The 22,827-nt window shown below is 43.0% G+C and overlaps 1 protein-coding gene across 5 annotated transcripts in view; it reads left to right on the forward strand.

Moving 5' to 3' along the window:
* The first annotated feature begins 12,580 nt into the window (after positions 1–12,580).
* The window catches only part of KDF1 (keratinocyte differentiation factor 1), a 29,793-nt gene continuing 19,546 nt past the window's right edge, over positions 12,581–22,827 (forward strand). Inside the window, exons 1-2 of one of the 5 annotated variants that reach the window (XM_081961904.1) lie at positions 12,581–12,649; positions 22,512–22,583. The gene's annotated coding sequence lies outside the window, so the exon portion shown is untranslated. The other 4 variants (XM_081961902.1, XM_081961901.1, XM_081961903.1 and 1 more) reach the window with 4 other exon arrangements.

Consider the following 22,827-nt stretch of genomic DNA (forward strand, 5'->3'; position numbering starts at 1 on the left):
AGAGTCACGTTATATTCATCATACAAATTCACTGTGGCTTTGATTTCACAGAGGGAGAGAAATACTGCTCCAAACGGGTGGGAATTAGCCGGTTCACATCGGTTCAGGCGAACTGAATGTTAATGTTACATTTGGTTCGCTGAATCGGTAGTTGCAAAGATTGGCTGGCCCACTGTCCACCCCTCCCTTCCCATGAGTCTCCACGCAGTCCGTTTATCATGTCAGGTAAGTGCAGGGCCCACACGGAGGCTCGGAGGGGTGGGGGGAAATGGGCCTCCCAGAAGTCCAAAAGCGAGCCTATTTCTGGCTTCCGGAGGGCCTCCAGAGCCCGAGGGAGACTGTTTTCGCCCTCCTGGAGGCTTAAGGAAAGCCTCCGGATCCTGCAGAGGGTGAAAACGCCCCCCCTCCACGCCCCATGCCTTGGTGCAGGAGACTGAGTAGGCCATGCCCATCATACAATACAATACAATACAATACAATACAATACAATACAATACAATACAATACAATAGTAGAGTTGGAAGGGACCTTGGAGGTCTTCTAGTCCAACCCCCTCCCTAGGCAGGAAACCCTATACCGTGGCCAAACTGTATATCCGTAAACCCACCCAGCAACCAGGCAGAGAACCAGTTGCTAACATTGTTCAAACCCACCCCTGACTCTAAAGTACTTTTTCCCCCTATGATTATTATGTTACTTTCCACAGTGCCAGGTAAATGATAGAATCTTATTCTGGCAACTGAATGAGAAGAGAATACAGTTTTCAAGCTTCGGTTCAGTGCTGTAGATGACAGAAAGTCAGAGAAATGTGGAAATTATTGCAGGTACTCCTCAATTCAGAATTTAGGACTGGAAATTCGGTTGTAGGTCATCGTGGTCGCATTTTGAGGCATCTACATGGCCAGACCCATTTTTTTTTCAACATTTTGGTGGTGGTCATTAAGCAAACCCTTTCGTCTGAAAATGGGAAAATAATAATGAGACTGCAGTTCCCTTCTCTTCCATAGGAAAATTTATTTTGCAATGAAATGGTAACACTTCACTGGGCACATATTATCATATGTGGTGGACATGTGTAAAGGCAAAAAAAATACTGGATGAAAATACATATATGGTTAGAAAAAATATTAAAGCAACACATAGACTATAAGCCAGAAATATTTTTGTTAGACATAGTACCGGAAGAATAGGATAAAGGGAATATATATCTAATATTACATGTCTTGAGGTCAGCAAGAATTGTATATGCACAACACTGGAAAAACAAGGAACCACCTATAGAACGTGATGTAATTAAAAAAAATACTAGATTGTGCAGAAATGGATACATTGACATTAAATATAAAAGATAAAGAAGATACAGAATATTTTCCAACATGGGATTTATTTTATCAATGGTTGGACAATAGAAGTAGAAATTAGAAATTGGAAAAATACTATTATGTGTGCCTTATGTTTAATACATTATTATATTATATACTATTATGTAAGCAAATTGACCCAGACAATACTCTGTTCATAAAGCACTTACGTATGTTAAGGAAAAAATAAACTCTTTTAAAAAGGGAGGGGGGGTTGTAATGAAATGGTTAACTCTGTATTTTTCTTCAGCCTCTTACTACCAATAAGTTTTAGTTGTTGTGAAAAATGCTTCGCGACTACAATATTTCCCCTTGTTCTGGAGATGCCATCCCAGACATGATGGACTGTGGAAATCTTTGGAAAATAATTCCCATTGTCTCCTGCCTTCATGGTGTTGGAAGAAATGCCCTTCCGGGTTCCGTTCCAAGTGGGGAAAAGGACACTGGAAACATGGTGGCTGTTTGGAAAGATGGTTTTAATGGTGGACAGGATCACATGTCTTGAAGATGTTGGGTGAAGGAAAAAAAGGGAAGAGATGCTGAGAGTCCCTGAGTTTTATACTCTCTGTTGGGCTTTTGAATTTGAGTTTGTATTCTGATTGGTTGTTAGACTCCCATGGGGACATTGCTAGGTGATGTAATCTTCCCAGGTGTCATGTGGTGAGATGGGTAGAAACCTAATCCTACCTTTGTTGGATCTTGGGTGAGGGCATTTGCCTATGTGTAGATCTAGCTATCTCTTTATCTCTCAAGTGCCTCTGCTGTGGGGCCTATTAAGAGGGAGTTTGTTTCCTGCCTAAAAACATGTTCCTCCATTTCTCATCCAGGGAAATATAATACTCTGCCTTTTTAATATTTCCCAGAATATTTCATTATTCTAGGAGAGGGGTGGGTGCTAATTTCCTACAATGGTCACCAAGATAGTGAGAATTATCACCCAATTCATTTGAAAGCTGTCAGGCTAGGGAGAGCAATTCTAAAAATAGAACCCTTAACCAAAAGAAAATACGTTGCAATTCAATATTTCATGAGTAACTCCAATGACAAGGATGGGCATTTTCCCTTTCCTTTTGACCTGCTAGTTGGGCTTCATGTGATAAGACATCATTGCTCTGCCTTTTGAAATATACTTTAAAATGAAAAGTAAATTGGTTAAAACTCCAGGTGCAATGCCCAGATGTAAACACCAGTGCAAGCTGATGGGGCTGATTTTCATCAGACTCCTGGGAAGCTGTCCTTCTCTGCAATTCTGAGATTTAATTAGCACCTTATTTGTTTGGCTAGGCATCTCTGAAGCAGAATTTTCAGCCTGGGTGCAATAAATCATAGACAAGCAGGCAATAAATGTGGATACAACCATTGGGGAATCTTCCTGAGAAACTAACACAAAGCGTTTCATTATATACTGCCATGGTGGTTAAAGATGTTGAGTTTGGCAACTGGGAAGCTGGTTACTAACTTATCAACTGCAATGATTCACTTCAAAACTGTGGCAAGGAAAGTCATAAAATGGGGCAAAATTCACTTAACAAAATGTCTTACTTAACAACTGAAATGTTGGACTTACCGTAATTGTTGTTGTAGGTTGAGCTCTACCTGTAAGGTACTTAACTTAATTAAATGTTCCCCTCTTCCCCAGCCTCCATCATGTATGTATGTATGTATGTATGTATGTATGTATGTATGTATGTAAATAATTATTTACATTTAAATATATTGAATACAGTGTAATTGTCCTGGCATTTCATTTGCCACAAAAGCCAAAGTGAAAAACAAATAGCATATAGACTATTTTAAACAGTGCTAGAGTTGTACAGTTATTTTTCACCATCATATTCTAGAATCATATTCTAGAACTTATCTATCATTCGTATCTATCATTATAATAGCTACATTCTAATATATACATAGTCTCCATGTCCACCTAATCTGATTCTTTCGCATTCCAACATCTATCTCGTGTTTCTAACCATTGATAGAATCTGTTCCATGTAGCATCATATTCTGTATCTCCCTTATCTTTTATTTTTAGTGTTAGTCTATCCATTTCCACACATACTAGTATCTTTCTTATCGTCTCCTCCTCCGAAGGGGTGTTTTCACTCTTCCACTGATGCACATACACCATTCTTGCTGCGGTCAAGATGTGTAATATTAGGTATATTGTCCCTTTATCATAGCCATCTGATATAATGCCTAATAAAAATAGTTCTTGCTTAAACTCTATACGGTGTCTAGCCATTTTTTTCTAACCACATATGAATCTGTGCCCAAAATTTCCTTCCCTTTATACAGGTCCACCACATGTGATAGTACGTGCCAGAAATATGTTTACATTCCCAACAGTTTGGGGACATATTGATAAAAATTTTTAGCCAATCTTGCCGAGGGGAGATGCCACCTATAGAACATTTTATAGAGATTTTCTTTATATGATGTGGCCATTGTCAGTTTCTAATTTCTCTCCCAAAGCTTTTGCCATTTATCCAAATCTATATTATATTCAAATTGCTTAGCCCATACCAAATAGGTCTGGGTTGCAAGACTCCAATGAATACTAGATGGCATAAAAATATACTGAAAGCTCTTTTTTGCTGCCGTCTAGTGGCTATCTGTATTTGAACAGACCTGTTCTGATGGCCCTACCATTTTCAGTCATTTTTAGTAGCTAGATTTGGCCATTTTAAAACTTAGCAAAGAAAGCATTTCTCTATCCTAGAGCAGGTTCCCCGATCTGCTGGCCTTCAAGATGCATTTGGACACCAGATCCCACCATCTAATACCAAATGTCCAATGAGATTATGGAAATTGCCCTCTAGTACATTTGATAAGCATTAGGTTAGAGAAGGCTATCCTAGAAAAACAGCACCAGCAATAGCACTTAAGATTTATATACTTCTTCATAGTCCTTTTACAGCACTCTCTGTAAGTGGTTTAAAATGCTGTCTCTAAGAGTCAGCATTTTGTCCCCAACAATCTGGGTCCTCATTTGACTGACCTTGTAAGGATGGAGGCGAGCCAACTTTGACCCAGTGAGAATCGAACTGTCGAACTGCTGCAGCCAGCAGTCAGCAGAAGTAGCCTGCAATACTGCATTCTAACCACTGCGCCACGCCAGCACAGAAACAGTAACAACAAGAAAAGACGTTCCCAACAGTTCCTTTATAAACTTGTTCTCTATGCTTTGTGCATTGCTGCCCACAATAAAGGAAGTTCTTCCTTCGCCCTGCCTTTGTTTTTTGTTTTTTTAAATCCAGAAACAGAAGCAATTTTTCATTTAATCCTGCATGAGGCTGCTTGTTTGCAGTTGGCTCTGATTCTATTAAAAAAATAAAAATAATGGTTTTAAGATTTTTATCAAAATCTGGCACCGGCCTCTAAGTTTGCCAAGACTTTGCTTCACTGAGCTGAAAAGTTCTTCAGTTGCCAATCTACCCATCTTACAGGAAGTGCTTTCAAGTCTTCTGCCAGAGTTGTTATGTTATCCATCTAAAAGCTCAGCTACTAATAGAAGTTTTGACATCAGTGATTGCTGCTGTCAGGCGTAGCCGGCTCTGCAACTGCGGTAATAATGCAGCCTTCCCCTCTGCAGAGCATCATGTAGGTGCCAATAGCATCTCCAGCTGTCTCTGTCCAAAGGAGGCACTGCTTGCAGCCAGCCATAAAGTCAATTGGCCAAGTGTCTTGAATTTTGATCCCATGATCATGGGCATGCTGCAAGGGTTGTGTAAAAAAATTCGTTGTATTTATTTTGTACAATGACAATAAAGGATATGTATGTATGTATGTGTGTATGTGTATATATGTTCGTAAGTCACTTTTTTCAGTGCCGCTGTAACTTTGAATGGTCCCCAAATGAATGGTTGTAAATCAAGGACTATCTATACAGCTTTGTTCTTCAGACCCCAAGGCAGTGGTAGATTCAATTTTTTTTTTACTACCAGTTCTGTGAACGTGGCTTGGTGGGGGTGGGGGTGGCATGGTTTGGTGGGTGTGGCTTGGTGGGCATGGCAGGGGAAAGTTACTGCAAAATCCCCATTTCCTCCCGATCAGCTGGGACTCGGGAGGCAGAGAATACATGGTGGCGGGGCCAGTCAGAGGTGGTATTTACCCGTTCTCCGAACTACTCAAAATTTCCGCTACCGGTTCACCATAACTGGTCAGAACGTGCTGAATAACCACCTCTGGCCCAAGGCCTTCAGCTGAGTTGTCTAGGCACCCCAGTAGTGTGTAATCATCTATCCATATCTATCTATCTGTCTGTCTGTCTATCTATCTACCTCTATTTATCTCTATATATATATATCTATTTCTATCTCTATTTCTTTCTATCTCTGTGTCTATCTATTTGTATCTAAGGTACCTACCTACCTACCTACCTCTCTCTCTCTCTTAATATCTATATATCTTATTCTCTATCTATGTACCTATCTACCTATCTCTATTTATCTCTATCTATCTCTATCTATCTATCTATCTATCTATCTATCTATCTATCTATCTATCTATCTATCTATATCTTTTTATCTACCTAGCTACCTACCTATCTACCTACCTACCTACCTACCTACCTATCTATCTATCTATATATATATATATATATATATAATCTATCTATCTCTATTTTTATCTACCTACCTACCTATCTATATCTATCTATCCTCTATCTATTTTTATCTACCTACCTACCTACCTACCTACCTACCTATCTATCTATATCTATCTATCTATCTCTATCTATCTATCTATCTATCTATCTATCTAGAGATAGCGAGATAGAGATAGAGATAGGTAGGGAGGTAGGTAGATAAAAATAGAGATAGATAGATAGCTAGATAGATAGCTAGATAGAGATAAATAGAGATAGATAGCTATCTAGCTATCTAGCTATCTAGCTATCTATCTCTATTTATCTCTATCTAGCTATCTATCTCTATTTATCTCTAGCTATCTATCTAGCTATCTATCTCTATTTTTATCTACCTCCCTACCTACCTATCTCTATCTCTATCTCGCTATCTCGCTATCTATTTCTATTTATCTCTATCTAGCTATCTATATTTTTATCTACCTACCTCCCTACCTATCTCTATCTCTCTATCTCTATTTATCTCTATCTATCTATCTATCTATCTATCTATCTATCTATCTATCTATCTATCTATCTATCTATCTCTATTTTTACCTACCTCCCTACCTATCTCTATCTCGCTATCTATCTATCTCTTTTTATCTACCTACCTATTTATCTATCTATATCTATCTATTTCTATTTATCTCTATCTATCTATCTCTATTTTTACCTACCTCCCTACCTATCTCTATCTCGCTATCTATCTATCTCTATTTTTATCTACCTACTTACCTATTTATTTATCTATCTATATCTATCTATCTCTATTTATCTCTATATCTATCTATCTATCTATCTATCTATCTATCTATCTATCTATCTATCTATCTATCACTATCAACAAATGTATGTGGTTGCTCAACTCACAAAGTGGTTCCAGGTGACTTACAGCATTAAAAAAAACCCAACATAAAATCCCTCCCTCCCACTCCCCATTCAAAAGTGATGCTGTCAGTGTTGTTCACCTATGACAGGTGCCTAATTTCTCCTATGTTGGGAGGATGAACAGCAGAGGTCTGCAGCTTTCATTAGTTTGAGGGCCACACCAGAGTTCGTATGGCTTCCGAGGACCATTTGGAAAGGGAATCTCTGGCATACGAATGGGTGAAATAAGCATCTGTAAGGCTGAAGGCACTCCTGTGGCCCCTTAAAAGCTCCACCAAATGCTATGGCCCTATCCATTCCTGAGTGCCACAAGAGTAATGCTGGCTTGCACCCTCCCATGAGTAAAAGAAACCAGAACAAAGGAGCGTTTAACTCAGAAAGAATAAGTGGGCTGTGAAAACACCTGGCTGCGCTAGTGGCTTTTAAATCCATTTGCAAACCACTGTTTTCAAGGACTCAAACACCCTGGCTTTTATAAGTCAGGAACAACAGCATTAATTAAACAGCACGGGGCTCTAAACTGCCACCTACTGGATGCAAATTTCCAATATAGACTCCCTTTTTATATCGTTTTTCTGAAGCTTCTTGGATCTCCAAATGTCTCAAAGCCGTTCGTTTGTTTGGTTAACCGAGTCCAGTCTTAGAAAGGTCAGTATCATCATTTTCTTTTAAGGGTTGCAGAACCATATACAGATAGTCCTTGATTTACAACCAGTCATTTAACAACAATTTGAAGTGATGATAGCACTGAAAAAAACGCCTTATGATATGACCATCATAGATAGCATCCATGACCGACATTTTGGCACTTGGCAAACAGCATATAATTCTACAATGGTTGCTGAGTCCTGGAGACATGTGAACCCTGTTTATGATCATGCTTAGCAACATCAATTTTGGACTCAGTTGTGGCCGTAGTCAAGGAGTACGTTTATGGTCTAGCCGTGTTTTGTGCTTTCTTTCTTCCTTCCTTCCTTCCTCCTTCTTGTCCTTCTGAGCTAGCTTTCTCCAAATGTAGTGGGACTTGAGCTCTCCATATCCCAAACCACCATAATACTGTTTCCAAGAAATTATGGGAATTTAGTTCCAAGGCACTCGTGCTGGGCACAGCTTAAAATGTTGAGAATCAAACTCAATGATCAATAGCTTGTCTCGTGGTTTTGTTGGATGAAATGTCCTTCTGGGTTCGGCTCCAAGTGGGGAAAAAGACACTGGAGACATGGAGGCTGCTTGGAAAGATGGTTTTAATGGTGGACAGGACCGCATGGCTGGAGTCCTGAACAGAAAAGGTGATCACATGCTTCAGTGTTGGTGGAGAAGAAGAGAAGGCAAAGGAAGGGCTGAAGAAGGGCTTGCAGGGATTTTTATAATCTGTTCGGCCCCACCTATCTGTTTCCTGTTCCTGTGTAAGAAATGTATTCTGATTGGCTGTCAGACTCACATGGGCCCATGCAAGGGCAACCCTCTAGGCTGAGTTTTGAATCCAGGTTTGGTTGAATTCTCAGATGCCATGTGGTCAATTGAGTAAAGGCTTATATTATCATGCCTTCATTCCCATCCCCCTGGAGCTGAAGGGGAGAACTTTTTATTATGTAAAGTGGACTAGCTTGGCCTTATTAATGGCCCATTGACAAAGTGGGGATGGGCAGGAAGCTGCAGGAATTTATTTTGTGTTTAAAATGTGTTTCTCCCTTTTTCACATCCAGGAAAATATAATATTCTGCCTTTTCAATATTTCCTAGGACATTTCATTTTTTCTGGGAGAGGGCTGGGTTTATGGATGAAATCACAATTGGAAAGGCTCGCACAACACGTGAAACCGTTAAATCATCCCATTTCACAAACGTGCTTCATTTCTCCGGTTACAAAACGATCGTAGCAGATGCTTGTTTTCATGTTTATTCAGGTCTTTTTGTTTTTTACAAACATATCAATGCGTGAACAGCATGGCACCTGAGTGTCATACATTTTTATACAAATAAAATAACATTAATCGTATTCGTTTCGTTTAACACGCTGATATAATTCTAGTAACAATATACATATCTTTTATTAAATTATAATTTTTTTATTATTTAGTTATTCAATATTTCAGTGTCTCATTTTTATGCCAATCACCCTATTCTAAGTGTCATACCGTTTAATACAAATAGAATATTATTATCTATCTGAAAAGCAGTAGGGAAAGAGTATTGATAGCCTTGAATGCTGGTGTTGGAGGGGATTTCTGAGAATATCCTGGACAGTCAAGAAAACAAAATAATGAATCATCAAACAAAACAGCTCAAGAGTTCTTGCTTGAGGCACAAATGACCAGGGTCAAATTATGCTACTTCAAACAGGTTATGCGAAGATTCAGCTCTTGAAAAAGCATCCAGCGGGTGTTAAGGGGGAAGGAAAGAGGAGACCGGCAGCAAAGTGGGTGGACTGGACTCAGTTACCATGGTGATGTCCCGAAGGTGCTTTTTCCAAAGACAACTGGACTCTTTTTCCTTGAAGACATTTCACTTCTCATCCAAGAAGCTTCTTGGATGAGAAGCAAAACATGTCCAGTTGCCTTTGGAAAAAGCACTTTGGGGACAACCATGACCTAGACCAGCGGTCACCAACTGGTGGTCCGTGGACCGCTGGTGGTCCATGAGAAAAGTTTGGTGGTCTGCAGAAAAATTATTTGCATTTTTTATATTGCCCTAAATCAGGGATCCTCAAAACTACGGCCCTTGGACCAGATATGTGCAATGAACGTTTGTGTTGCTGCAAAGAGTCTCCACACTTCGGGATCTTTTTGTGCGGGTCGGAGGGGGGCAGAAATTCTGACTTGGGGTCTGCTTTGGCCTCCAGGTGCGTGGCTTTGGGCGAAGGCTGGAAGGAAGTGCCGCTGGTGGCAAAGAGCCAGTGGGACTGCATCATGGCCTGGAACTGGCTTTCCATCTCAGCCTGCTGAGCCTGCAGGTGCCGGTACCTGGCCTTGCACTCCCACAGGTGTTCCCTCTGCTTGGAAAGCCTATGCTCGTAGTCCTCAGCGAGGTGCTTCTGCTGAGCCTCCTTCTCGGTGAGATCCAATTTTAACTGAGCTATTTGGCCAACTCTTTCTCATGGTGGCTGCTTAGCTCCAACAACTATTGGGGCCCTAAGGAGCCCAGGCAGGCAGGCGAAGAGTGGCTGGGAGGGGTGGGGCAAGTAGAGGCCGGTGAGTGACATCAAGTTGGCCATGCCCACCCTGACACCTGACCACCTAGCCACGCCCACCCAGCCAGTCGTTAGGCAGATCATATTAGTGGTCTGCAGGATTTAAAATTATGAATTTATTGGTCCCTGAGGTCCGAAAGGTTGGGGACCCCTGACTAGATAACTAAGACTCTCCATGTAAACTAGTGATGAGTGCACTGTTGGGAAGGTTGAAAGACCAAGGATTATCTTGAAGAAAATCTATCTAGGTGGTTGACTGAAAGGTGCTTTTTCAGGAGGCAACTGGACTTCCTTTTTTTTCTTTCTTTGAAGACGTTTCGCTTCTCCTCCAAGAAGCTTCTTCAGCTCTGACAGAATAATGGGGAATGGAAGGATTTATGTTCCTTGCAGACCGCTGATCCTTTGCATCCTTTTAGAGCAGAGGTGTCAAACTCGCGTTGTCACATGATATATCGTGAATTTTTTCCCCTTTGCTAAACTAGGTGTGGGTGTGGCCAGCGCATGACACATCCGGCCCGCGGGCTGCAAGTTTGACACCCCTATTTTGGATGTTTAGCTGTGTCCTCTAGGTCACATTGAAACATTTCCAAAAGAAGAAAAAACAAGAAAGTCCAGTTGCCTCCTGAAAAAGCACCTTGGGGACAACCATGGCCTGGATGCCTGAAAATCTCTACAGACTTTTAGCTATGCAATTTGGGACGAACGCCCTTGGAATGGTATGGAAGTAGGAATGAATTTCCAGAGAGAAAAATTGCAGACTACAGGAACCATTAGCGTCACTCAGGAGATCCTGAAGACACAGATAGACCTCCAAGGGCTTCAAGGACCTCTAAAACAGTGGATCTCAACCTTCCTAATGTCGCGACCCTTTAATACAGTTCCTCATGTTGTGGTGACCCCCAACCATAAAATTATTTCATGTTTTCCGTAGTTTTTTTTAAATATGTGTTTTCCGATGGTCTTAGGCGACCCCGGTGAAATGGTCGTTCGATCCCCAAAGGGGTCCCGACCCACAGGTTGAGAACCACTGCTCTAAAAGGATGCAAATGTCCAGCTATCTGTAAGGAATATAAATCCTTCCATTCCCTACTGTTCTGTCAGAGCTGAAGAAGCTTCTTGGATGAGAAGCGAAACATCTTCAAAAGAAAAAAAAGTCCGGAAAATGCACTATTGGGACAACTATGACCTGGGTGACTGAGAATGTCTATAGACTTTTATCTAGGTGGTTGAAAGGGTTGAGAACAACTTGATGGCACATAATCAATCAATCAATCAATCAATGTCCTTGGAATCTCTTGCCATGTGCTGGCTATATGCTGGAGTGCTCCAGATGTTGGAAGGCTGCTTTGGAAACTTTTCCATAAACGTATTTGTTTGCATAAGTGCACCATCATGCCTACCATCCCTATCCTACTGTCCCCATTTATTCGTATCCATTTCATTCATACTCATGTTTATTCTTATACCTATTATCTTGTAAATGATTGACAAATCAAATAAATCAAATAAATAAACATGTCCTCCAGCTTTGGAATTCCCCCAAGTGCTTTTCCCAAGGCTCTTTATAGGTGAGTGGGTTCTCCCCACCAGTATTCTGAATCGGGAAGACGACGCATCAGATAAGATTTCCCCGTGCCATCGAGCATGAGCAGAGTTCCTTCCAGAACCTCTCCCTAACTGCATGATACAGTTGCAGGAACTGGGTATGTCTAGTTTAATGAAAAGAAGGACTAGGGGAGACATGATAGCAGTGTTCCAATATCTCAGAGTCTGCCGCAAAGAGGGAGTCAAGCTATTCTCCAAAGCACCTGAGTGTAAGGCAAGAAGCAATGGATGGAAACTAATCAAGGAGAGAAGCAACTTAGAACTAAAACTTAGGGTATAAAATGTTAAAAGTATAATATATAGAATGTAAAAGGTATAGGAAATAGATGATATCGACGTGATGCTATTATAACCTAAATAAGGATATAACTTAGGACAGTGAAATGGAGATAGAATGTTTATAAATACCATTGTTGCGAAAGATATTGATACCGATATTTGAAAAGCTGTAATGAGTGTAAATTTGTGTTTTGTCTCTCGTCTTTTTAAATGTTGGAAAATTCAATACATACTATTAAAAAAAAAGAACTAGGGAGAAATTTCCTGACGGTGAGAACCATGAATCCACGAAACAACTTGCCTCCAGAAGTTGTGAATGCTCCCACACTGAAAGTTTTTAAAGAAGATGTTGGATCACCATTTGTCTGCAGCGGTGTAGGGTTTCCTGCCTAAGCAAGGGGTTGGACTAGAAGACCTCCAAGGTCCCTTCCAACTCTGCTATTCTAACATTCTTTCTCGCTGCCCCTGAGAGGCCGGGCGAAAGTCCACTGCCCCGAGGGCAAGGAGCGGAACCCAGCGCGCGCGACGAGCCGTCGGTCGGCGGCGTCTCTTTCCACCACCACCCCCGCTCCCCTCCCAATCCCATCCCCGAGAGGGCTCGCCTGCCTTCCGGAGCAGCGTGGCCTTCCAGGCAGCTCGCGCGTCACGTGGGACAGGTGAGGGAGGGGCCCCAGACGCGGTTCACCTGGCCGGGCAGGTAAATGCCAAGGCGGGGCCTGGGGGGGTGGCGGGCAACGATTTCCCAGGAGGAGGAGGGGGAAGAGAGAGAAAAGCGCCCCTCGGTGTTGGGGAAAGGTAAGCTCGGCCCTTCCCCAGGGGGCTTCCCGGAGCGGCTGGAGGCCTTCCGCCAGGAAGTCGAGGCAGGCCTGGCCCAGGTAGCGCTGGGGGTGACACTTCTCCCCCCTTGGATGCTTCGTTCCCTCTCCTCCTCCGCTTGGGCAGCGTTCCCACCCCCGGCTCCGGTGTTTTTGGGGAGGGGACTCTTCCGTCGCTGCTCGTCTTTTCGCCACCCACCCCTCGAAGATCTCTCTGGGCAGGAGATCGGAGGCCAGGCCAACTCCGAAAGGGTTGGGCCGGCGAAAGTTTGACATTTGCACCGCCGAGGGCTGCCGGCGCTGCGGATCCAGGTAAAAACCTCTCTCCCTTTTTTTGTCTTGCCTTGTGGGGAAACTGTTTTCAAGCCCTCGCTGAACCCACCCCCAAATCCCTACAATTCCACGTGGAGGTTCCGCTGGATTCCACGGCAGACCTTCTTCTATCCAGTGAATAGCTGAACTCCCAAATCCCAGCACACTGTCTTACAGCGGGGGTCCCCCAAACTTGGCAACTTTTAAGACTTGTGGGACTTCAACTCCCAGAATTCTCCAGAGCTGGCTGGAGAATTCTGGGAGTTGAAGTCCACAAGTCTTAAAAGTTGCCAAGTTTGGGGGACCCCCGCTGTAAAACAGTGTGCTGGGATTTGGGAGTTCAGCTATTCCGGGAACGGCGCTTTATATCCCCCAGAAGTGAAAAGGGGAATTGGTTGGACAGGAAGTCCAGTCTTGGTAGGGAAAAATAAACAGCCCCTCTCCCTTTCCTCTCCAGATGTTTTGGACTTCAACTCTCAGAAGCCCCAACCAGCTCGGCCAGTGGCAAGGGAATGGAGGGAGGGGGGGTTATAGTTCCCTGGAATCTGGAAATCACCCAGTTGCCTTTCTTTCACAAGGCTCAGGCCATTTCTTCAGAAGGGTTTCATTTGCATGTTTGATTAATGAATGTTATTGATTTGAAAGTTTAGCTAATCTGACAGAAGACTGTCTGCATTACAGCTCTTCATAATGTTACAGGTCAGGCCAGATTATCAACACTCGGTAACATACTGTATGTATCCTCCCAACCAGCGACTGGAACTTGAGTTGAACTCCTAAGGCAGGGGTGTCCAAACTTGGGAACTTTAAGACTTGTGGACTTCAACTCCCAGAATTCCCCAGCCAGCTGGGGAATTCTGGGAGTTGAAGTCCACAAGTCTTAAAGTTCCCAAGTTTGGACACCCCTGTTCTAAGGAGACCCTCCCCACCCATATTTTTACAAGAGACTTCCTGAATCGAAAAGCCAGCTACTCAAATCTTGTTCAGCAGAGTCCGGTATTCAAAAGAATCCAAATAATATATTCTCTTTTCTTATTTTATTTACAAAGACAATCTTGATCAAAAAGAAGTAATATCTCTTCTAAAGTATTAGGTCATGGTTGATGATTGAGAAACGTGGCTTCAATTTTGGAAAAGTTGTGTCTCTTGTAGGAGTAGAAGGGGAATCGGAAGTATGATTGGGAGTAACAGGAAATTACGGGTGGGTGGGGGCAAGTCCCACCAGGAGTTTGTTAAAATGACACATAATAAGTTCATTCAGGTGATTTGGGAAAGGTTTGCAGATGTGAGCCAAGTCAGATTTGTTCAGCCCAATATTGGTAAGTCACCCGTTTGTGTTCTAATGCAGAATATTAGCAGAGAGGTTTATTGTTCTTGGCTGTTATGCTTTGGACTTAATCTTTTAACCATATTAAACATTATATTACATAATGAAGCTTTATATCAACCATATAAAGTGTTATTCTCAGTTTACCCCCAACTTGTTTATTTACTCCTTCCTTTTCTGTACAAAGAAATGAAATATTTACTGGACTATTCCACAAAAAAGGAAAAACTCATGAATTTGTTTATCAGTTCAAAGTATGAAAATAAATGTACTGCTGCCATCTAATACATTTTAATACTTTAGCCAGTCTGCAGCAAAAGCTTACGAAACATTAATACCTTATTAGCAGTTTGGAAGTTATGTCCATACTCTAACCCAGGGGTGTCAAACTCGTGGCCGTGGACCAGATGCATCATGCACTGGCCACCCCCACCCCCATTTTAGCAAGGGGGAGGGGAAGTTGTCATCATGAGTTTGACACCCCTGCTCTAACCCAAACAAACTATATAATGGTTTAGCGTGATCCATGATTCCATTAGATTTTTATTTTATTTATTATGAAATTTATTTCCTGCCCATCTCGTATATAATGACCTTTGGTGGATTGCAACATAAAACATATAGTTTTACGTTTGGTATGACCTAGAAAACATGGATTTATTTCTTGATGAAAATGACCCAAACTCTGGATAGCAGTTGATATTTGCAATTCTTTACTATGAAATCAACTGGACTAGAGCATTATTTCTCAAACAGATTTTGTGCTGCTCTGCTTTATTTTGTTTGTATTCCACCTTTATTACTTTTACAAATAACTCAAGGTGGTAAACCTATCCAAAGAGGAGCTTCCTCCTTCTATAGTTCCCACAACAACAACCCTGTGAAGTGAGTTGGGTTAGAGTTGGTGTGTGACTGGCCCAAGTCACCCAGCTGGCTTTCATGCCTAAAGCAGGCCTAGAACTCACGTCTCCTGGTGATTGGCTCAAAGTCACCCAGCTGGCTTTCATGGATAAGGTGGGACTAGAATTCAGGATCTTCCACTTTCTAGCTTGGTGCCAAACTGCACAATTTTACATTCCTCTAACTAAAGGAAACCTAAGACTTGTTCATGAATAGTCTGATAACATCCAGATTTTGTTAATAGATTATTATATCACCCGAGCCTTATTGCGTGTGTACACACTTCTAGTTTTTGTTGAGCCTTTGTGCGAAATGCTGAGATTGTCTTTAAGGTCTTCTCAACTTGAATGTGGCTATTCTATCAAATAAGCCCTCCCCTTCCCCGCATTTCCCTCTGCAGGAGATTAAACTGGCTTCCCATTTCACAACTAAGCCATCATTCTGTACGGAAATTCAGCCACTGTGGTTGCCAAACCGTAATTATTGACTTAGTATGCAAGTGTGTAATTTGGCCTGTGTAAATCAGGGCACTTTAACTGATTTAACATGCAGGATTAAAAGAAAAACCTGTGGCTGGATGTAAGAGCTGAACGTGGCCCAAACAGCTTGTTTGGTGTTCTCAGACCAAGCTGTGATTGCGCTCACAGCACTAGTGTAAGAAGTAACATTCAGCTGGCACACCAAGCAGCTTCTGTATATGTGTGGAAGGTGAAGAGTGAACCAGCTAGTCCTTCATGTCTTGGGAAAGCAATGAAAATGTTTCTGAGCTGAAATTGCAGTATTACAGTTAATTCACTGCGTCCAGCTCTGGTGCAAAAATGTTCTCTCTTTTTTGGCTCTTATGCATAATGGCCAGGCTCAGGCAACACATTTAACCCCAGTCAACAGCATGCAATTGGTATGTCCAGATAATGCGCTAACCCTTTAACAGGTAATCCTCAATTTATAGCCACAAGTGGAACCGGAATGTCCACTGCTAAAGGAGTCACCGTATGACCATGCCTGATTTTATATGACCTTGTTTGCCACAATTGTTAAGCAAATCTTGTGACTTTGCCTACTGACTTTGCTTGTTGGGATCTGCCTGGGACGGTCACAAATGTTGATCGTGTGACCCTCGAGATGCTGGAACCATCAGAAATACATGCTGGTTGCCAAGCAACACATTTTGATCACGTGGCTGCAGGAACACTTTGGTCATAAGTGGGTGGACTAGTAAGTAAGTCACTTTTTTTTTAATCACCGTCATAACTTTGAATGATCATTAAGCAAATGGTCATAGGTTGTTTATGGTTGAGGACTGCATGTAGTTAACATGATGGCCTGGATCCCATAGCATGCTAAGATAATACCTGTGTGTTGTCACAATCCACAAACTGCCCAACCTATTTTAGCCTAGTTTGGCATGTTGTATGGACGTAGTCATTGCAGTTATTCACTAGTTTTGGAGATGTTTAGAAAATTGGAAATGGTTTTAAAAAATAGAATTCTTTATTGGCCAAGTGTGATAGGACATGCAGGGAATTTGTCTTTGGTGCATATGTTCCCAGTGTACATAAAAGAAAAGATACATTTGTTAAGAATCATACAACACTTAATGATAGTCACAGGATACAAATAAGCAATCAAATCAAACTAGGAAACGATCAGTATAAATGGTAAGGACACAAGCAACAAAGTTACAGTCATAAGTGGGAGGAGATGGGTGATAGGAACGATGAGAAGACTAATAGTAATGCAGACTTAGTGAATAGTTTGACAGTGTTGAGGGAATTATTTGTTTAGCAGAGTGATGGTGTTTGGGGAAAAAATGTTCTTGTGTCTGGTTGTTTTGGTGTGAGTATAGTCTGATAGTGCTTTAAGCCTACATGCCTGCTTAACTCTGCTGAATGTGCACTTACAGGATAGGGGTATTTGTTTAACTATTACTTTTTAGCCGACTCTCTTTGTATGTGCTTTGCAGGCTGCTAGGTTCCTTGGATGCCCAAGGGACAAAAATATTTTAAAATACTTCTCTTGCACTCCCCTTCCTGCCTCCAGATCAGGTTCTGTTACCCTTTCACACAGTGCTGGAGGTATGGCCCATAGTTCAGGAAAAGCAAGACAAAATACAACTGAGCAAAAGTTGGTGACCTTAGTAGAATGAATATGAATGAATGAATGAATGTATGTATGTATGTATGTATGTATGTATGTATGTATGTATGTGTGTGTGTGTGTTACAACCCCTGGTATGCCAAAATATGGGAGGAAGGTCAATACTCCCTCTTTCTGTCCTTCGGCTCATCACAGAAGACCATGCAGGCAGAAAACCATATTTTTATTTTTAATGTTGCCTTTTTATAGAAAGAGGGAGTAGTGACCTTCCTCCCATATTTAGGCATACCAGGGGTTGTAACACAAATACATACCTATTTCCCTGGCTCAACTGATAAGGAGGCGAGCCTGTGGCTTAGTGGCTAAGACTCCTGCCTAAGATATAATACAGCCCAGGTTCAAATCCCAGTAAGGGTATGGCTAGCTGATGAGAGCTAATTAGCTCGAAATAGATCTATACTAGTCTCCCTTTATTTATTTATCAGTACAAATACAACACATATATATGTGTGTGTGTGTGTATGTCTGTGTGTGTGTGTGTTTATGTATGTATGTATGTATGTATGTATGTATGTATGTATGTATGTATGTATGTGTGGTACAACCCCTGGTATGCCCAAATATGGGGCAGCTGGTGCTGGGAGGTTTATTTCCAAAAACCTTTGCAATACTTTTAGAAGTGCTTTGCCGGAAATTTTCCTAGGATCTCATCTCATGCACCAAAATCTCTTCTTACTAACCCATCCTAGAACTCTGGCTGCATTGGTTTGTAAACTTGAAATGTGTGTCAAAAAGGTTGGAAGTTTTTAAGAAGAGATTGGGCAACCGTTTGTCTGAAATGGTATAGGGCAGGGGTGTCAAACTTGATTTCATTGAGGGCCGCATCAGGCTGGTGTTTGACCTCAGAGGGGTGTGGGGGGGCGTGGCCAGATTGACGTCATTCGTGTCGGGAGTGCCTGTGGTGGCCTGAACACTCTGCCTGCAAAAACGGGCTCCCAAGCTTCATTGCGACGGCTCCTGTACCAGTGAAGATGGAGTTCAGGAGGGCCGCACACGCACTCCCTGAGGTCTCTTCACTGTCAGAGGCACTGCCGGCTGGTCCTTCACTGTTTCCTGGGAGGCCCCCTGGGCCAGATCTATGCACCCCACTGGCCGGATTTGGCCCACGGGCCTTCAGTTTGGCAGCCCTGGTATAGGGTTTCCTGCCTGAGCAGGGGGTTGGAGTAGAACAGGGGTCAGCAACCCATGGCTCTGGAGCCACATCCCTCTGCTGTGGCTCCCTGTCGCCAGTCGGCTCCACAATTGATAGGGCTTTTGGTTAGGACAGGTAGAAGAAAAAGGATGCCGCGCTAGGAAGAGACTCTATGGTGGGGGAAACGGACTTCCGGTCGGCTCCAGAATTGAATGGTGGTGGGGGGCTTCCTGTTAGGACCTTTGTGGCTTTTTGAGTGTTTAAGGTTGTCGACCCCTGGACTAGAAGATCTCCAAGGTCCCTTCCAACTCTATTATTCTGCTCTGTTAACTGACCTAACTAATACTTCCTGGGAGGTTTCCAAGATGCCAGGTGGCACAGCAAACATTGCCTATTTGTCTTGCAAAAAATGGCACCCTTTCCTCCCTCTTAAGAAGGTTTTTTTTTTCAAAACTCCACCAGGTTTATAGTTTATTTGGGAATGGCAGGCAGAATTCCATAACTGGGAGAGACGGAGGGGGGAGAGGGAGAGGGCAAGAGAGAAGATTGAATAGTACTGTAGCATCTGCCTCGCAGCCTTATAAACTTTCCAAGATATGTAGATGGAATGTGCTCTTTGCTTAACAAAGAAGACCTGTCATCTTTTGGTTTTTCCATTTCAACATCGCCCGTTGATCACCGTTGGATTGGATATCCTGCAAGCCAGGCCTGTTTTCCTCACTGACCTTTTTACCTGTCGTCTAAATACCAAAAAAGTATATTAAGTAAACCAGGTTATATTTCATGTTCTCGATTGCAAGAAGAATATACAGTTCCTGGCGTAGGCTGTTTATTGTATTGCTGTCAAACAGGTGAGCCCTGGTTGAGCGGTGTTCAGAATGCAGTATTGAAGGCTAACTCTGCCCATAGCCAAGAGTTTGATCCTGACAGGACTCAAAGTTGGCTCAGCCTTCCATCCTTCCAAAGCCGGTAAAATGAGAACTCCAGATTGTTGGGGACAATATTCTGACATGGTCAATTGCTGTAAAGCACTATAATGTGGTATAAGTCTAACTGCTATTGCTGTAAGTCAGGGGTGTCCAAACTTGGGAACTTTAAGACTTGTGGACTTCAACTCCCAGAATTCCCCAGCCAGCCTGGCTGGGGAATTCTGGGAGTTGAAGTCCACAAGTCTTAAAGTTACCAAGTTTGGACACCCCTGCTGTAAGTGTCCCAGCCATGCAGAAGAGTACAGCTATCCTGGCTCTTGAAGCATCTGTCAAGAAAGGGACTCATAGAGCGAAAAGGGATTCCAGAAGGCCAAATCTTTATACCCAATCCCTCTCCAGTGCTGCTGAATTTCAGCAAAATCCTTGCCAAAAAGGATTTGGTGACTCATTTCTAGTCTGATTGAAAATCATGAATGCTATCATGTCTCCAGGGGTCCCTCCAGCTGTTGCCATCACCATTTGTGGTTTTCCCAGCTTGTTTCTGACAAGCAAAAGGGAAGGTAGAATCACTTAACAACTGCGCGATTCACTGAACAATGAAGGCAGAAAGTTCATAAAATCAGGCACCATTAACGATTGCATCGCTTAACAACAGAAATTCTGGCTCCAGTTATGGTCACAGGTTGAGAACTAGGTTGAGCTATATTACATTTTTCAAACTATCCCATCTGTTGTTTTTCAGTATAGGCCAGGGGTGTCCAAACTTGGCAACTTTAAGACTTGTGGACTTCAACTCCCAGAATTCTGGGACTTGAAGTCCACAAGTCTTAAAGTTGCCAAGTTTGGACACCCCTGGTATAGGCAGTACCTGTCCAGATAGTCCTCAACTTACAACAGTTCATTTAGTGACTGTTGGAAGTCACAACGGCAGTGGAAAAAAGTAACGTATGACCATTTTTCACCCTTACGATCTTGGCAGCATCCCCATGGTCAGGTGATCAAAATTTGGACGCTTGGCAACGGGCTCGGATTTATGATGGTTGCAGTATCCTAGGGTCATCTGGTCACCTTTTGCGACTTTCAGATCAGCGAAGCCAATGGGGGAGCCAGATTCACTTAACAACTGCGTTACTGCAGCGATTCACTTAACAACTGTGGCAAGGGAGGTCGCAAAATGGGGCAAAACTCAGCAACTGCCTCACTCAGCAACAGAAATTTGAGCTCAATTGTGGTCATAAAGTGAGTCACATTTTCTGACTCCCCGACATGTACAATTGAGTAGCACTAAACTTAACTTAGGGGCTCAGTGGCTAAGACGCTGAGCTTGTTGATCAGAAAGGTCGGCAGTTCAGCAGTTCAAATCCCTAGCGCCACGTAACGGAGTGAGCTCCTGTTACTTGCCCCAGCTTCTGCCAACCTAGCAGTTTGAAAGCACGTAAAAGTGCAAGTAGAAAAAATAGAAACCGGTGGTGGGTTCCGGTCCCCGATGCAACCACATGCGTCCCTACCTCCTACGACCCTCCTGATGCCTCCGTGATGCTCCAGCTGCTCGGCGGAGCATCACGCAGGTGCCGTACGCTGCGCGCACATGCACAGATGGCTTGTTTCCTTCAAATACAGGTAGGGAACGAGGGCGGGCGGGCCCTCCGGAGCACCTTACCGGAACAGTACCCAGTGCTCCTGGCAGGCACCGGTACGCCCGTACCAGGGCATACTGCCTGCAACCCACCACGAATAGGAACCACCTTCGGTGGGAAGATAACAGCGTTCTGTGCACCTTTGGCATTTAGTCATGGCGGCCACATAACCATGGAGACGTCTTTGGATAGCCCTGGCTCTTCTGCTTTGATATGGAGATGAGCACCGCCCCCTAGAGTCGGGAATGACTAGCATATATGTGAGAGGGGAACCTTTACCTTTGAAGCTCAACTTTCCTAGCTACTTTGAAGCAAGGGAAAGATTCTTCACACATGGGCGGAGGAAGGAACGCTGGAGCGGCATAACAAGCTGTTCACGTAGCCCCGAGCCAAGAATTGGCCTTACGTCTCAACAATCCAGTATTTCTTAATAACCTCCTGTCATCCACCCACATTTTTAAAAAGAAGAAAACCCAACTGTACGAAAACATAATCTGTTTTCGTGCAAAACATAATCTCTTTTTAATCGAGCTGCGTTTTCGCTGGCACGGGATTGCAGGAGGCCGCTGCAGCCCAAACCGGAGCTCGGGAACCCGTTTTCTCTGGCAGAGTGCTTGGGCCACCACAGGCACCGACACGAATGATGTCGAGCTGGCCACACACACACACACACACACACACACACACCGAGGTCAAACACAACCCTGATGCAGCCCTGAATGAAATCGAGTTTGACCTCCCTGCTTTAAATCAACATAACATCACAAAAATTGTGTCAGCGTTTCATCCCTTCTCAACCTCTAAAATGACAGCTTTCGGCAAGGATCTTTGACACAAGCAGTGCAGGTAACGATAGAAATGGAGATAGGGATATGCTGGTTTTACGATCCCTGAATTCCTTTCTTTGCTTTTTTGACGGTTTCAACCCTGTGGCCAGCTCTCCCATTTGTTTGGGTGAGGCAACTGCTTTAGGCAGGTGGTTTTGGCTGCTATAAAAGGGCAGCAAAAACCTCCTTTACTTCTTTTGTTCTCGCCCTTTTTTTTACTGGCAGAAGGCCGGGCATCCTTATCAGAATGGTTAGTATTTTAGGCTAGGCACTCGGGGTGGGGGGAGAGGAGAAAGTACACTCTCCTTAGTGTGACGCCACAAATTATTTCAGTTGATGCTTTGCACGGAACAATTTTCTTCTTGAATCTCTCTCAACTAACTCAAATATTTTTTTTCCTGCCAATCATCTTTGGTTTGTCCCCAAAGAGAAACCTTGCTGAGTCAGAGCCAATCCGCCCAATCATTATAGGGTTTGATTCCGTTCTTCTGTTAATTTTCTTTCTCCCCCACTCCTCTTCAAGCACAGAGCCTTCTGTCATGGAGGAAGCAGCTCCGTAGATCCTCAGTGATTCCATAAGAAGGCAAAGCAAAAGGTAAAATAGCTCAGAAAATGGGAAGAGAACGTAGGTGTAATGAAATGTGAGAATGACCTTGGGAGGGAGAGCCCAGATTGGACAGCCGGCGCGTTCACAGAAAGAGGAGAAAGTGGGGAAAGGAGGAAAAGGGAAGAAATGCTTTGAGTCCTGTAAGACACCTTGTGAGATAGTGAAGAGAAGAGCTACAACCAGAAGGACCTAGCTGGTATCATTTTTGTAAACTTGCATTAACAGAATCTTG

This window comes from Natrix helvetica, assembly GCF_964273705.1.
Source record: "Natrix helvetica genome assembly, chromosome: 9".
In the NCBI taxonomy this organism is placed as follows: Eukaryota; Metazoa; Chordata; class Lepidosauria; order Squamata; family Natricidae; genus Natrix; species Natrix helvetica.